We start from the raw sequence: 13536 nt of genomic DNA, 5'->3' as shown, positions 1-13536 counted from the left end.
ATATGCATAAATCTATCGATTGTTGGTGTTACAGTCTTGTTTGTTACTGCGAACACTTCTGTCGCGATCTTCCATTATGTTGCCTCTAGGGTCTTCCCCATGATCCATAATACCCGTCTAGTACCGTGTACGTTATTTCGGAAGATTTCTTTTTCCCACTTTACATAGCGAACAGCATTTTGTAAATCTACAAATAGTACGAAAGTGTTTGCAACTATTGCTTCCATTATCAAGCATATTATCAGCAGTGTGTCTACTTATTCAAACCCAAACGTTTCATCATGCAACAAATAATCAATTTTCCATTCTTTTTACATTATTTTTGTCAATAGGTTTGCGGCATGAGATGTCGAAATGATTGTATGATAATTCTCGAATTTATCCGTCCTTGTTATCTTCGGGATTGTGTAGATGATATTCTTCCGCAATTCTGATGGAATGTCTCCACTCCCATAGCTTCTATAAACTAGGTTGAATTGTCACCTGGTTCCCCAATGTTCTTAGAAATTCCTTTGGAATGCTATGTATACAGGGTGTTCGGTAATTCCCCCTTACAAACTTCTAGGACTTGGACAGGGGAATGAGTCCATAATATTTCGAATAGGAACCCATGTCTGGAAACGTCCCTTTTTCGTTCTACGACGGTTTCAGTTCAGATGTTTAACTCATCTCTTCTAACGAGGAATTGAATTAGGTGTGGCTCAAATGGCTCTGAGCACTATGGGACTTAACATCTGCCGGCCGCGGTGGTCTAGCGGTTCTAGGCGCTCAGTCCGGAACCGCGCGACTGCTACGGTCGCAGGTTCGAATCCTGCCTCGGGCATGGATGTGTGTGATGTCCTTAGGTTAGTTAGGTTTAAGTAGTTCCAAGTTCTAGGGGACTGATGACCACAGATGTTAAGTCCTATAGTGCTCAGACCCATTTGAACCATTTTTTGACTTAACATCTAAGGTCATGAGTTCCCTAGAACTTAGAACTACTTATACCTAACAAACCTAAGGACATCACACACATCCATGCCCGAGGCAGGATTCGAACTTGCGACCGTAGCGGTCGCGCGGTTCCATACTGAAGTGCCTAGAACCGCTCGGCCACAACGGCCGGCTGAATTAGTTGTGACGCAGTAGAATCATTAAGTAATAATTCGAAAGGAAACTTAACGAAACATCCATTTATGGCTTAATCACATTTGTTTGTATTAACACTTTAAACAGCAGTTAATCCAGAATACTATACGTACAGAACAGTAGTGATGCATTACAACAACGGCTCGGTGTGGCAACAACCAACGTTGTTACAGTCATTGTACCTACGAAGCACGTACTGGTACATTCTCCTCATCCGAACTGGTGTCTCTTCAATTTCTCGTGGAGCGGCCAGAATTTATGCCAGCAGATGTTCCTCTGTCTTGCAGCAAGGCAGCCGGTAAGTGACATCAGGTGACCGTCTTACGTAGTACAGGTCATCCCTTCTACTCTACTGCATATCGGGAGAAGCAGCTCTGAGGGTTTTCTCTTTTCCTCACCAGACGTGGACGCGTTACACATATGAACTGAAACCGTCGTAGAACGGAAGCGGTATGTTTCCGGACATGGATTTCTATTCAAAATATTATGTACTCACTCTCCTCTACAGCTTCTAGGAGCTTGCAACGGAAATTTCCTTATGCTTTGTTAGAACTCAGGTATTGCATTAGTCTGTCAAACTGTAACTCTAACAGTGGATCTCGTATCTTCTAAAAATCTACCGCTATTTTTTCTGTTGTCACGTTAACAGACAGTTCTTCCCTCTCGTAATGGCCCTCAATTCCTTCTTTCCACCTCTATGCTCTCTCGTCTGTGTTTTATGATTAAAATCGTTTCGCTCAATATGTAGTGGGGCCATTGAACCTGATATATCATCGGACGGAAGAGTACACATCTCCTGGAAATTTGTGGTAACCTCTTATGGGACCAAACTGCTGAGGTCATCGGTCCCTAATCTTAACCATTACTTAATCTAACTTAAACTAATTTACCCCGAGGGAGAACTTGAATCTCCGACGGGGGAAGCCACGCGAAACGCATCTCTTGAACTGGACGAAGAAGAGAATAAGGAATTCGAATGTGATCTGGTTTAAAGAATTACCTCGACTTTTGTTTAAATTTAGAAAACTAATGGAAAAACTAAACGAGAATGGTTGGCAGAAAACTTATATTCTGGCCCTCCTAAACACATCTCACTGTACGTTACCGGTGGGAAGAACATGCATGTCAAAATCATTGTAGCAAACATTACAAAACAAAATTAACGTCAAGCAGATTACAGAATTAACTACACGTTTTTATCCTCAAGTTAATATTCCGTGACGTATAGTCAGTTACCAGCTCACCTGACGACGTTTTCCTGTCCAAATTTCAATTAATTTCTTTGAGATAGTGTTGTGAATTTGTGAAAAACTGTAGGACATGTGTCAACAAAGAAAATTTGAGGAAAAAACATATTACTGAGTTATCATTATGTCTATCAACGACTGTAGGGATGGATATTCAGTTTGATGAAGAGCACAGTCAATAGTACGCCGATGGGAAACTTTACGTGCGATATAATGGTGCTGCTTATGATTGTGTTGCAATTACCTCGCAAATGGGAATGAAACTGTCCCGAAAAATATTTGTTGTACCAAACGAAATCATTTGGAACCAACAGTAGCATTTCTTATTTGTGTTGGTAAGTGTGTGGAATCTGTTCCTGTTCTAGAAACCAATGAGCTCAATTTTTCTGGTGGCGGGACCAGAAGCGAGAATTTCACTTTGTTACTTGGGTAACACAATCCAGGCCTTTCATTTCTGCATTTCACTGACTTACAATGTGGACTCAGAATGATCATCGATCCAGTAGCAACGGATTGGTCTGCACTGTAATTACCTCTCACGTTGTAGGGGAGTGCAGTTCGATGAGTATCCACCACAATACTTGTTTATCTTGTTGGACTGTTATCCATACGCAATGTTCCGCACATCAACTTCGTCTGCATTTTGTCTTTCTTCTTGTGTACTTTCTGAACGGGTTTGTGATAATCGATTCCGGTAAATTTCATTTCTGTCTTCACGTTGCTCTCTAGTTCGATTAGATCGAAAATTAGTTTGGATTGTAGCATTGCGACCCACTTTTCTCCGTCTTATTGGCGGCACTCTAATGCGAATGTGTCAGTTCGGTGCTGTCGATTGCGACACGACGTGACATGTGAACAATCACAGTTCCACGGAAAATGTAAAATTGATTCACTTGGTTGTTACTGTATAAACCGTCTGTCCCTTCAAGAGTTACAGTATTTAGTACGTAAATCAGTAAATTTGTTTGAGAGAAAACGACGAAACCTAATTCACTTCATGAAACGATTGCGATGAACTTACAACACAATCTTAATTCCACTAAAAATAAACTGATTCAGTTTTTCGTCACTGGTTCACCGGTTGGATTTATTCACATTTTGACAGTCAGCTGTCAGACGACATTTACAGACGTAGTAGCGAAACAGATTTGAACTGGAATAGAAATAAAACAACTGCAATTGTTGGACACATCGCAAAACAGGACAAAAGAAAAACCAAAGTAATTTTATTTTACTTCAGATCTTCCTGATTTGTTTTCAATTTTAAACATTCAATTGGGTAATTTCCATTCCGGGAGTATAACGAACAAAACAAAGAGAGAATCAACCAAATATATCGATCCTATCATCAGATATGAACGAGAGTCGATACAAATATTACGATTTTTTACAATTTGTCCAAATTTTCCGACTTTCATTTGTAACTTTCACGATTTGTTTTCCTAAAATCTTTTCCTGGACCATAGCAAACATAACAAACACTGGGTGGCACGTATCCATCGTTTCAATCGTGAGTTATGGTCTTGAGTTCATACAAAAATCCCACAGGAAAAATCACTTTCAGGCGTTCCACAATGTTCCAAATTTCCGCCGAATTTTGTTTAACTTAAAGCCTTATTTGGATTATCACAAAAATTTTTGTTTAAGAAACTAGCCAAATCGTTCTAGCCGTTCTTAATTGATGTGCTGACTAACGAAAGGAATTTAAGTTTTAATTTCAGTACATCGAGCGATGTCTACAGATATGCATCGCAAAAAGCTGCGTATTAAGCTCATGTACTTGTAGACAATTTCATTAGTTTCAAACACACCTAACAGAGAGTTGCTCTACGGCCCGTAATATGGATGGTTTTATCAGAAGTATGTTTTCAGTCATGAGCAATGCAGTAAGTTCCTTGTCGACTCCAAAGCATTCACAAAAAGGACTTGCTATACTAATAAGGAGAGGCCGCTAAGTTTGGTCTCATCAATTTCCTTCAATCTTTGTACACCTTCAGTAGGCCATTAAAATTACATAATGTGCAAGTAATAAGGTGCACGACTCTGGAAATACCGAGAAAATCACAAGATAAGTTTTACGCGTCTATTATGTAATGGATGTCTCTGTGTGTACGGGGTGGATGTTAAAGCTCATGGTGGTGAAGTAGAGCCAGCACGGTAGCTCAACGTGTTCGGTCAGAGGGCCGATTTTCCTCTTAACAAAAAAACTGAGTTAAGGGAATCAACGATCAACTTGAACGGATGTCACGTGGCATCCGCCCAGACCAAACGAAACGAACAGTAGCGAACAAAATTTTAGGTTCGTTAGACGAACGAGCATGAGGCGGCGATTCGGCTCCCATGAAGACTAAATTTTTAATCTGTACTTTTCTCATTACTATTCATATTATTTAATATATATGACATTTGAGAGATAATATAATTAAAAAGGCCTTGTGTATTTGCATGAAGTTTTAGTGAGTTAGATGTTATTTGACTCTTTACTATATTTAATTAAATTTAACTATTAAACAAGTAAATAAAAAAACGCATAAAGTTTTCCTGAAAGTGTATCCCGGAACTACTTTGCACGTCGACGCTTCGAACTGCACACAAAGACGCAGGCCGCATTCGGCTGTTATCTGCGCAGAGGTGAGACGTTGCTAATGTAGCAAGAACGAATAGTGTAGTTGCAAATTCCTTCAATATCACACAATTTGCACTTGTACTACAAAAATAGAGATTCGAGTAGGAGCCGAACCGTCGGCTCAAACACGTTCGTCTTATGATCCTATTTTTTTTTCTTTTAATCTTATTTTGTTTGTTATTGTACATTGGCGTTAGTTCGAGGCGAATGTCCCATGGCACCCATTGAAGTTCATCATTGATACATTTACTCAGTTTTTTGTTACACGTTATCTATTTTAATGATTTACTAGGGGTGTACAAAGTTTGAAGTAAAACCGTGGTCCCAGACTCGTGGCCTACCCTTGCAAGTTACGAAAGTACTCCTTTCTTAGCCTTTCCACACACACTTCTGCATCCATATAGTGCAAACCACTGTGAGGTGCATCACAGAGGTTATCTCCTATTCGATCATATACTGCAGTTTCTTCCACGCTTCATTCGAATTCGCAGCACGTGTAGAATGACTGCTTTAAACAACTTCTTTGCGTTGGGTAACTAGCCTTATCTTGTTATTTCGGTCTCTACGGGATCTTTACATAGGCAGCTGTAGTCTATTCCTAGATTTCTCAGTTAATAGGCCTACTGGTTCCTGAAGCTTTTGTATTAGATTTTTCGCGTGATACATGATATACAGGAGGTAACGGGTATAAGTGGAGATAGTCTTGTATGCGGTAGCTTAAGATGTACACACATCGGTATGTTGGCTGTTTTTTCTCTGTGTCGAACAGTGTTCCGTATGGTCGTAACTGTACACCTAAGTGGGCTATGCCTAGCCATTTAGCGTCTATGCAACCACACTGCAACTCCTGGCCTATCATCCAGGTGAAAATAGAGCATTAATGGCTCGTTCTTGCCACACACAGTTGTGGGTGCTAATCAACCCGAGAACATCACTAGTTGCAATGTTTGCACTTATACATGTTATATCTTACACGTCTTTCCGCGCATGCAGTTCGGGTTTATCGTGTACTCGCTACTGCGAGTAAAAATCAAACCTGCGGATTGTATAACTTCAGCGTTCCCAGCTAGCCGCTTTCAGCGTCTGCCTCTGTAGTTGAGTAGTCTGCACGTCTGCCTGTCATGTCCAGAACGCGATTTCAGTTCCCAGTAATGTCAGAGATTTTTCCTTTTTGTGAACACTACAACGAATTCCACTCAGCCTTGTAATACCAGCTGAGGAGCCAGTTGGCTGGGAGTAGCGGCTCCAAGGTTTGCAACGACGACACTTGCTGGGATCGCGGTGTGCTCACGTCAAGCCCCACCACAGCGCATCGGAATGAATCGATGTGGCAGAGGGAGGCATGGTGGCCGGTCGTCATCGCGTGTTCTTCTGGGTCTGATCGCAAAGCTAAGATTTTTAATTCTCTTTGCTGAGGGATTCGCAGACTTCAGTAATAGTCTAGGGTGCTTCACACAAGTTTTTCGTAAGAATTGTAAGATATCTGTTTCCGGTCCCGAATGTACACCCGTTAGGTTCCTTTCAGAGCATTATGAGCACAATACCTCACACTTAACAGTTATGGACAACCGCTCTCTCGACGAAAGATCCAGACTTAGAGAGTGAAAAGTTGCACAGGTCAGACCAATACTTTATAAAAGAAACAGGAGTAATGTGCTGGATTATAGACCGATATCACTGACGTTGATCACAAACAGGATTTTTTACATATACTGTGTTCGAGCATTATGAATAACATGGAAGAGAACAATTTTAGGACACGTAGTCACCGAGCAAGGTGGCGCAATGGGTTTCACATTGAACTCGCCTTCGGGAGCACGATGGCTCAAATACGGGTCCGGCTATCCAGATTTAGGTTTTCCGAGATTTCCCTAAATCGCTCAAGGCAAATGCTGGGATGAATACGTTGAAGGGTCACGATCGATTTCCTTCCCCATCTTCGACATAATCAGAGCTTGAGTTCCATCTCTAATGATCTCGATGTCGACGGGACTTTAAACCGTGATCTTCCTTTTGCACAGAGTCAGCACGAATTCAAAAGTTTCATTCTTGCAAAACGCAACTAACTCTTTACTCACACGAAATAGTAAGTGCTATCGCAGTGGATCTCAAGTTCGTTCCACATTTCCAGATTGCCAGAATGCTTTTGACAGCTTCCTAACAAACGCCTTCCAAACATATTGCGTGCCTACGGAGTATTGATTATGTTGTGAAACTGGATTGGTGATATACAGCACGTAATGATCGACAGAAAATCATCGAGTAAAAGGAAAGTGATATCCGGCGTTCCTCAAGGAATGCTTCAGGACATCCGATGTTCCTGATCTAAATAAACGATTTACGAGAGCAACCTCCTCAGATTGTTTGCAGGTCATGCGGTAATTGTAAAGCTATCAGAAGATCGAAACCGGTTTGCATAATGTTTTAGACAAGGTATCTGTGTGGTGTGAAAAGTGGCAGTTGACTCTGAATAATGAAAAGTGTTTGGTCATCCACGCAGAACTAAAAGGAATACCTCAAATTTCGGTTACTCAATAAATCATACAAAACTAAATACCTAGGGATTGTTCTTGTTGTGGTTTTCAGTGTGAATACTGGTTTTATAGAGCTGTAGTTGCTACTCTGTCGTGTGCAAGCCTCTTCTTCTCCGAATAAACTACATGCACGATTAAGGGACCTAACATTTCACGCTCCAATCTGTGGAATACCAATTTTTTCCCTCATGAGATTGGAAAGGGGCACTATTTTACCTCCATAATGTTTTACCCAAGAGGGTACAATCATCAATTAACCATACAGTAGAGCTGCATGTCCTCGGAAAAAATTATGGCTGTAATTTCCCTTTGCTTTCAGCTGTTCGCAGTATCAGCTTAGCGTGGTCGTTTTGGTTGATGTTACGAGTCCAGACAGTCCATCATCCATACTGTTGCCTCTGTAACTATCGAAAAGGCTCGTTCCGCACTTCACAAACCACACGTGTGTCTAGCCTCTCAACAGATAATCTTCCGTTGCGTTTGCATCTGCGTTACTGGTGTCTGTATCTCTGAGGCACGAAAGGCGCTCCATCAACGGCAAGGTGTATGGATCATGGAAGTTAGAGATAGCAATTACCAGTAAGTTAATTTGGAACGTGCATATAGATAATTTTGTAGGGAAAGCGAACTAAAGTCTCGGTTCTGTCGCCAGAACATTTAGAAGGTGCAACAGGGCTAATAAATAGACTGCCTACACTACGCTCCTCCGTCTCTTTTTTTTAGGATGGCCAGAGAACGTGGCAAAAGTTCAAAGACGGGCAGCTTATTTTGTACTGTCGTGAAATATGGTAGAGCGTCTTATTGAAATGATACGCGATGTGTGATAGTAATCATTAATTAAAAGCCGTTTATCGTCAAGGCGCGAAATTTCAGCCCCCTACTTCCTCCCTTGTATGCAAAAAAATATTTTGTTGACGTCATCCTACTTAAAGAGGAATGATCGTAACAAAATGAGAGAAATCAGAGCTCGCACGGAAAGACTGAAGTGTTCGTTCTTGCTTCGCGCTCTTAGAGAGTTGACGGTAGAGAAATATGTCAATTTAGACCTTCTTGACGAATCTCGATTATGAAGTCTTCTCCGATTATCAGCCGAGCCAAGGCATCGCTCTGCAGCAACGTTTCAACAAGCCGATAACTCGAGAAGACTTCGTCATCAGGGAGAGAAATGGTTTGGAGATGGTTCGATGTCAGGCACTTAAGCGTGAACTGCAGAGTAGTCATACAGACATCCCATTTACCAAGTGTCGTGTAAATGTAAGTATGAACTGTAGAGTAGTGACGCAGTTGTAGATTTGTGGACATTCGATTTTCCCACTATCGTACAAATGTACCGCTGCCTGCCACTTGTTTTACTGAGCTAATGCAGTATTCGGTGTCATAGTCCTACAAACTGTCACACACTGGTATTTCCATGTGTTGATTGAGACCCGTTGCAGCTCGTTAATACTTTATATATGAGGTAATCCGCTTTTTTGTGTTTTGTGAAGCTCACAATATTACATTCCTGAATAGTTAAAGCAAACAGTAAAGTTTTACAGAGAAAATACTGCCATATCACTTGCAGAAATAAGTAGTATCCGTCGAGAGATTTTGGTGAAATTTCCCTTCAGCGTGCGCAAATATTTTCCTAGTGGGCACGGCAATGTAAGGCCCTGAGGAAACCGTGCATGTGAGTCTCATTTTCGTAATGTACGTTCTCACACAGGTTCTGTAATTAACTTAGCTCCCAGCCGGTAAACAAGTAAACACACACACACACACACACACACACACACACACACACTCACACACACACACACACTCAGATGCATACAAACGCACATGCACTCGCGCACGCACGTACGTACTATGGCACTTATACACAGCACACTCGAATGGTCGGCTTGAACGTAATGCAGTGTATCGTTTTTTCTTGTGTCCATCTCATCCACATGATTTTAAGAATTTGATTGCCATCAAAGATGCCACATTAACTTGATCTAGCAAATAAAGTGGCACTGTAATACTTTAACAGGTGCATATACGCTGAAGCGCCAAAGAGACTGGTATAGGCATGCGTATTCAAATACGGGGATATGTAAACAAGCAGAATAAAGCGCTGCGGTTGGCAACTCCTGTAAAGGGTGAGTCACTAACTATTGCCACCAAGAATCTCTCCGAAAGTATGATAGGAGCTGAAAAGATTGGGGCAATGTTGGTTTTTTGTTGCTAGGTGGGATGGCTTCAGAGATGTGAAGGTCAGTTTTTAAATGGGATGCTATAGTTTGGTACTTATTTTCTGATAGCGGCTACCCAGACGAATCCAATGACGTGTAACAGTAACGTCTTTGAAAGTCAACGAAGGTCACAAAGGTGGCATGAACGTCCATTTACAGAAGGTGATGACCTTTGGTGTCAATAGAGTGCTCCAATCTTCTCATCAAGGATTGAGTGATATTCCATATCACATCGGCTCTTATTGAAGCACATGCTCCCAGTCCTCACTCGCATATCTTCAGGTGTAGTTGGAACGTCTTTATAAACAATGTCTTTTACGAATCCCCACAAGAAAAATCCAGAGGCGTCAAGTCTCGCGAACGAGCCGGCCACGACACATCTTCCCCACGCAAAATCCAACGATTTTGGAATTGTCCCTGCAACTCATTTCTAGCCATCAGCGAAAAATGTGTCGGACACCCATCGTGTCGATACAACATTCTGTTCCTTGTTCCTGAAGGTATTTCTTACAATAACAGACGTAGTGTTTCTTGCAGGAATGTGGTGTACTTCCTACCATTAAGATTTCCTTCGATGAAATAGGTGCCTATAATTCTGTCCTCCAGAATCCCACACCATACTATCACAGACCACGGTTTTTGGTGTGCAACTTGCTCCAGGCAATATGAATTTTCAGTTGTCCAATAATGCATGTTATGCAAATTAACACTTCCATGGTTCGTGAATGTAGCCTCGACAGTAAATAAAATCAAATTAATAAATGTATCATCCCCCTGAATCTGAAATTGAGCCCATCGGTAGAATTCAATGCGACGCATACAATCCGTATCAGTTAATTCTTGGTGGAGACATATGGTAAGGATGATATTCATGGTGATGCTGAACACGAACAACACTACTCTGGCTCATGCCAGATTCCCTTGCGACTTGATGCGAACTAACACTAGGATCTCGAACCACAATGGCAAGAGTACCAATTTCCGTTCCCTCGTTAGTAACTTTCCTTTGCCGGGTATGTTTCTGATGCGTTAAAGATCCAGTTATCATACAAAAATTTAAATGTACGACGTTTAGGGTGAGTACGTTGAAGATATCTTTCAGCGTTTAAGTCTCTAGCTCTCATTGAATTTCGTTGGCATTCTCCGTAAATGAGGAGCATATTGACTAGTTCTTCGAAGGAATACATCATTCACATTCGCTTGATTCGACGAGACTAGTCTTACCGTTCCTATTAGTGTTGTATCGCGAAACCGACGAATGGTGTTTACATGCCAATGGCACGTTGGATGGATACGCCATATTCGGCGAATATTTACTAGTTGCACGATATACGAGAGAAAATTGTCAGAGCATGTGCTTCGATAAGTGCTGACGTGACAAGGAATACCACTCAAACCATGATAAAAATTTTGCAGCACTGCATTGGTACCAATGGTCATCACTTCGAACACCTTCTGTAAATGGACGTTCATGCCACCTTCTCGAGCCTCGTTGACCTTCAAAGACCTTACTGTTACACATCTCTGGATTCGTCTCGATAGCCGCTATCAGAAAATCAGTACCAAACTATAGCATCCCACTTAAAAAATATCTCAGACGCTACCCCCCCTAGCAACAAAAAACCAACGTCATATTATGGCCCCCGTTGTCCCATGCAACATTTGTCGCACAAACGTTTCACTTACTATCATACTTTCGGAGTCATTATAGGTGGCAATAGTTAGTGACTCACACTGTATACGACACAAGCATCTGGTGTATTTGTCAGATCGGTTACTGCTGCTACAATGGCAAGTTATGAAGAGTTAAGAGTTTGAACGTGGTGTTATAATCGGTGCACGAGCGATGGGACAAAGTATCTCCGAGGTAGCGATGAAGTGGAAATTTTCCCGTGCGACCATTTCACGAGTGTACAGTGAATACCAGGAATCCGGTAAAACATCAAATCACGGACATCGTTGGGGCCGGAAAAATATCCTGCAAGAACGAGACCAACAACGACTGAACAGAATCGTTCAACGTGACAGAAGTGCAACCTTTCAGCAAGTTGCTGCAAATTTCAATACTGGGCCATCGACAGGTGTCAGAGTGTGAACCATTCCCCTGATACGTCTAGATACAACTCTGACAGATGACGCGTACGTAAGCATCCTGTCTGATCACCTGCGTGCATTCATGTCCATTGTGCATTCCGATGGACTTCGGTAATTCCAGCAGGACAGTGCGACACCCCTAATGTCCATAATTGCTACAGGCTGACTCCAGGAACACTCTCCAGAGTTTAAACACTTCCGCTGGCCACCAGACTCCCCAGACATGAACATTATTAAGGATATCTCGGATGCATTGTAATGTGCTGTTCAGCAGAGATCTCCACCCGGCCTACTCTTTACTGATTTATGGACAGCCCTGCAGGAATCAGGGTGTCAGTTCCCTGCAGCATGATTTCAGACATTAGTTGAGTCGATGCCACGTCATGTTGCGGCACTTCTGCATGCTCGCTGGGGCCTTGCCCGATATTAGGCGAGTGTACCAGTCTCTTTGGCCCTTCAGTATATATTATTATTATTGCACATTTTTGCCCTTAAGACAGTGATTGTTTGAATATTACGTGATTATTCAATTTTCTCCTTTTTTATTTTTTTCTTCTTCTTTTTGTCTTCAAAAAACTTCTTCATTCTTTGACTGTGTTCGTGGTACCTTCGTTCTGCCCGTGTTTTCCCTTGTCTCTTCGTTTCTTTTACTTCAAATTTCGTGTTCATAATTGTTGTCTCTGAATTTGCCTCTTTCCATCTATCATTTCTTTATTGATTCCTGCTTGTTTTAGTCTTCTGTTTCATAAAACCATTTTTTTTTAATTGAGCAGTTGACTACATGAAAATCCTCTTTGTGAGTTTGGTATTGTTCATTTTGTGTATGTGCCCAAAGAATGTTAATCGACGTTTTCTGATTATGTCTGTGAGTCTGTCTGTATGTTCGTATAATTCTTTGGTTGGCCTCTTCATCCACATACCATCTCTATATACTGCTCCAAAAACTTTTCGGAGGATTTTACGTTCTATCTTTTCTGTCTCTGTGATGTGTGATGAATTATGGTCGTTTCTGATGCATAGAGGGCTTCTGGTAGTACAGCTGAGTTGTAGTGCCTGAGTTTCACCTGCCTTGAGATGGTTCTTTTATTGTATTGCGTCCGTGTAAGTTTGTACGCTTTCTGAAGTCTTTCTGTTCGTTTTGTATTGGATGCCTTGTTTGATTCTCCTATTTGTATGTATTCTACGAAGTACTTGAATTTTTCCACTCAATCCATATTTGGAGTGCATGGCTTGTATATTGTTCTTGATTTCCATTTATTGTTTTTTCACTGTAACCCAGTTTTAGCAGACTTCATGTAAATATTCCAGGGCTTCTTGTGCTGCTTCTGTGTTGTTGCAAAGTATTGCCAAGTCATCCGCAAATGCCAGGCATTTGGACTTGTTTGCCCGTGTTCTTCCTAACTGAATTTCTTTTACTTTTTCTTTCCACTGCTTGATAATTTTGTCCAGGACTATTTTGAATAGAAGCGGTAAGAGACTATCTTCTTTTATGACCCCTGTAGACGAATGCAACTGGTAGTTTCTACTACCGGTTGCATTCCTCTAACATCGCCATGTGACGGATGTGCAGGTTACATAGGAGTATTTTTGCATGTATGGAAACAGTATCTACGTGGTACTGAAGCTATTTTGATATGTGACAATCATTCTAAAAGTGAGAACGTTGAAGTTTAATAAGCTCGGTGACATTG

This window comes from Schistocerca serialis, chromosome 8 (genome assembly GCF_023864345.2).
Source record: "Schistocerca serialis cubense isolate TAMUIC-IGC-003099 chromosome 8, iqSchSeri2.2, whole genome shotgun sequence".
Lineage (NCBI taxonomy): Eukaryota > Metazoa > Arthropoda > Insecta > Orthoptera > Acrididae > Schistocerca > Schistocerca serialis.
Note: the sequence above shows the minus strand (reverse complement) of the source record.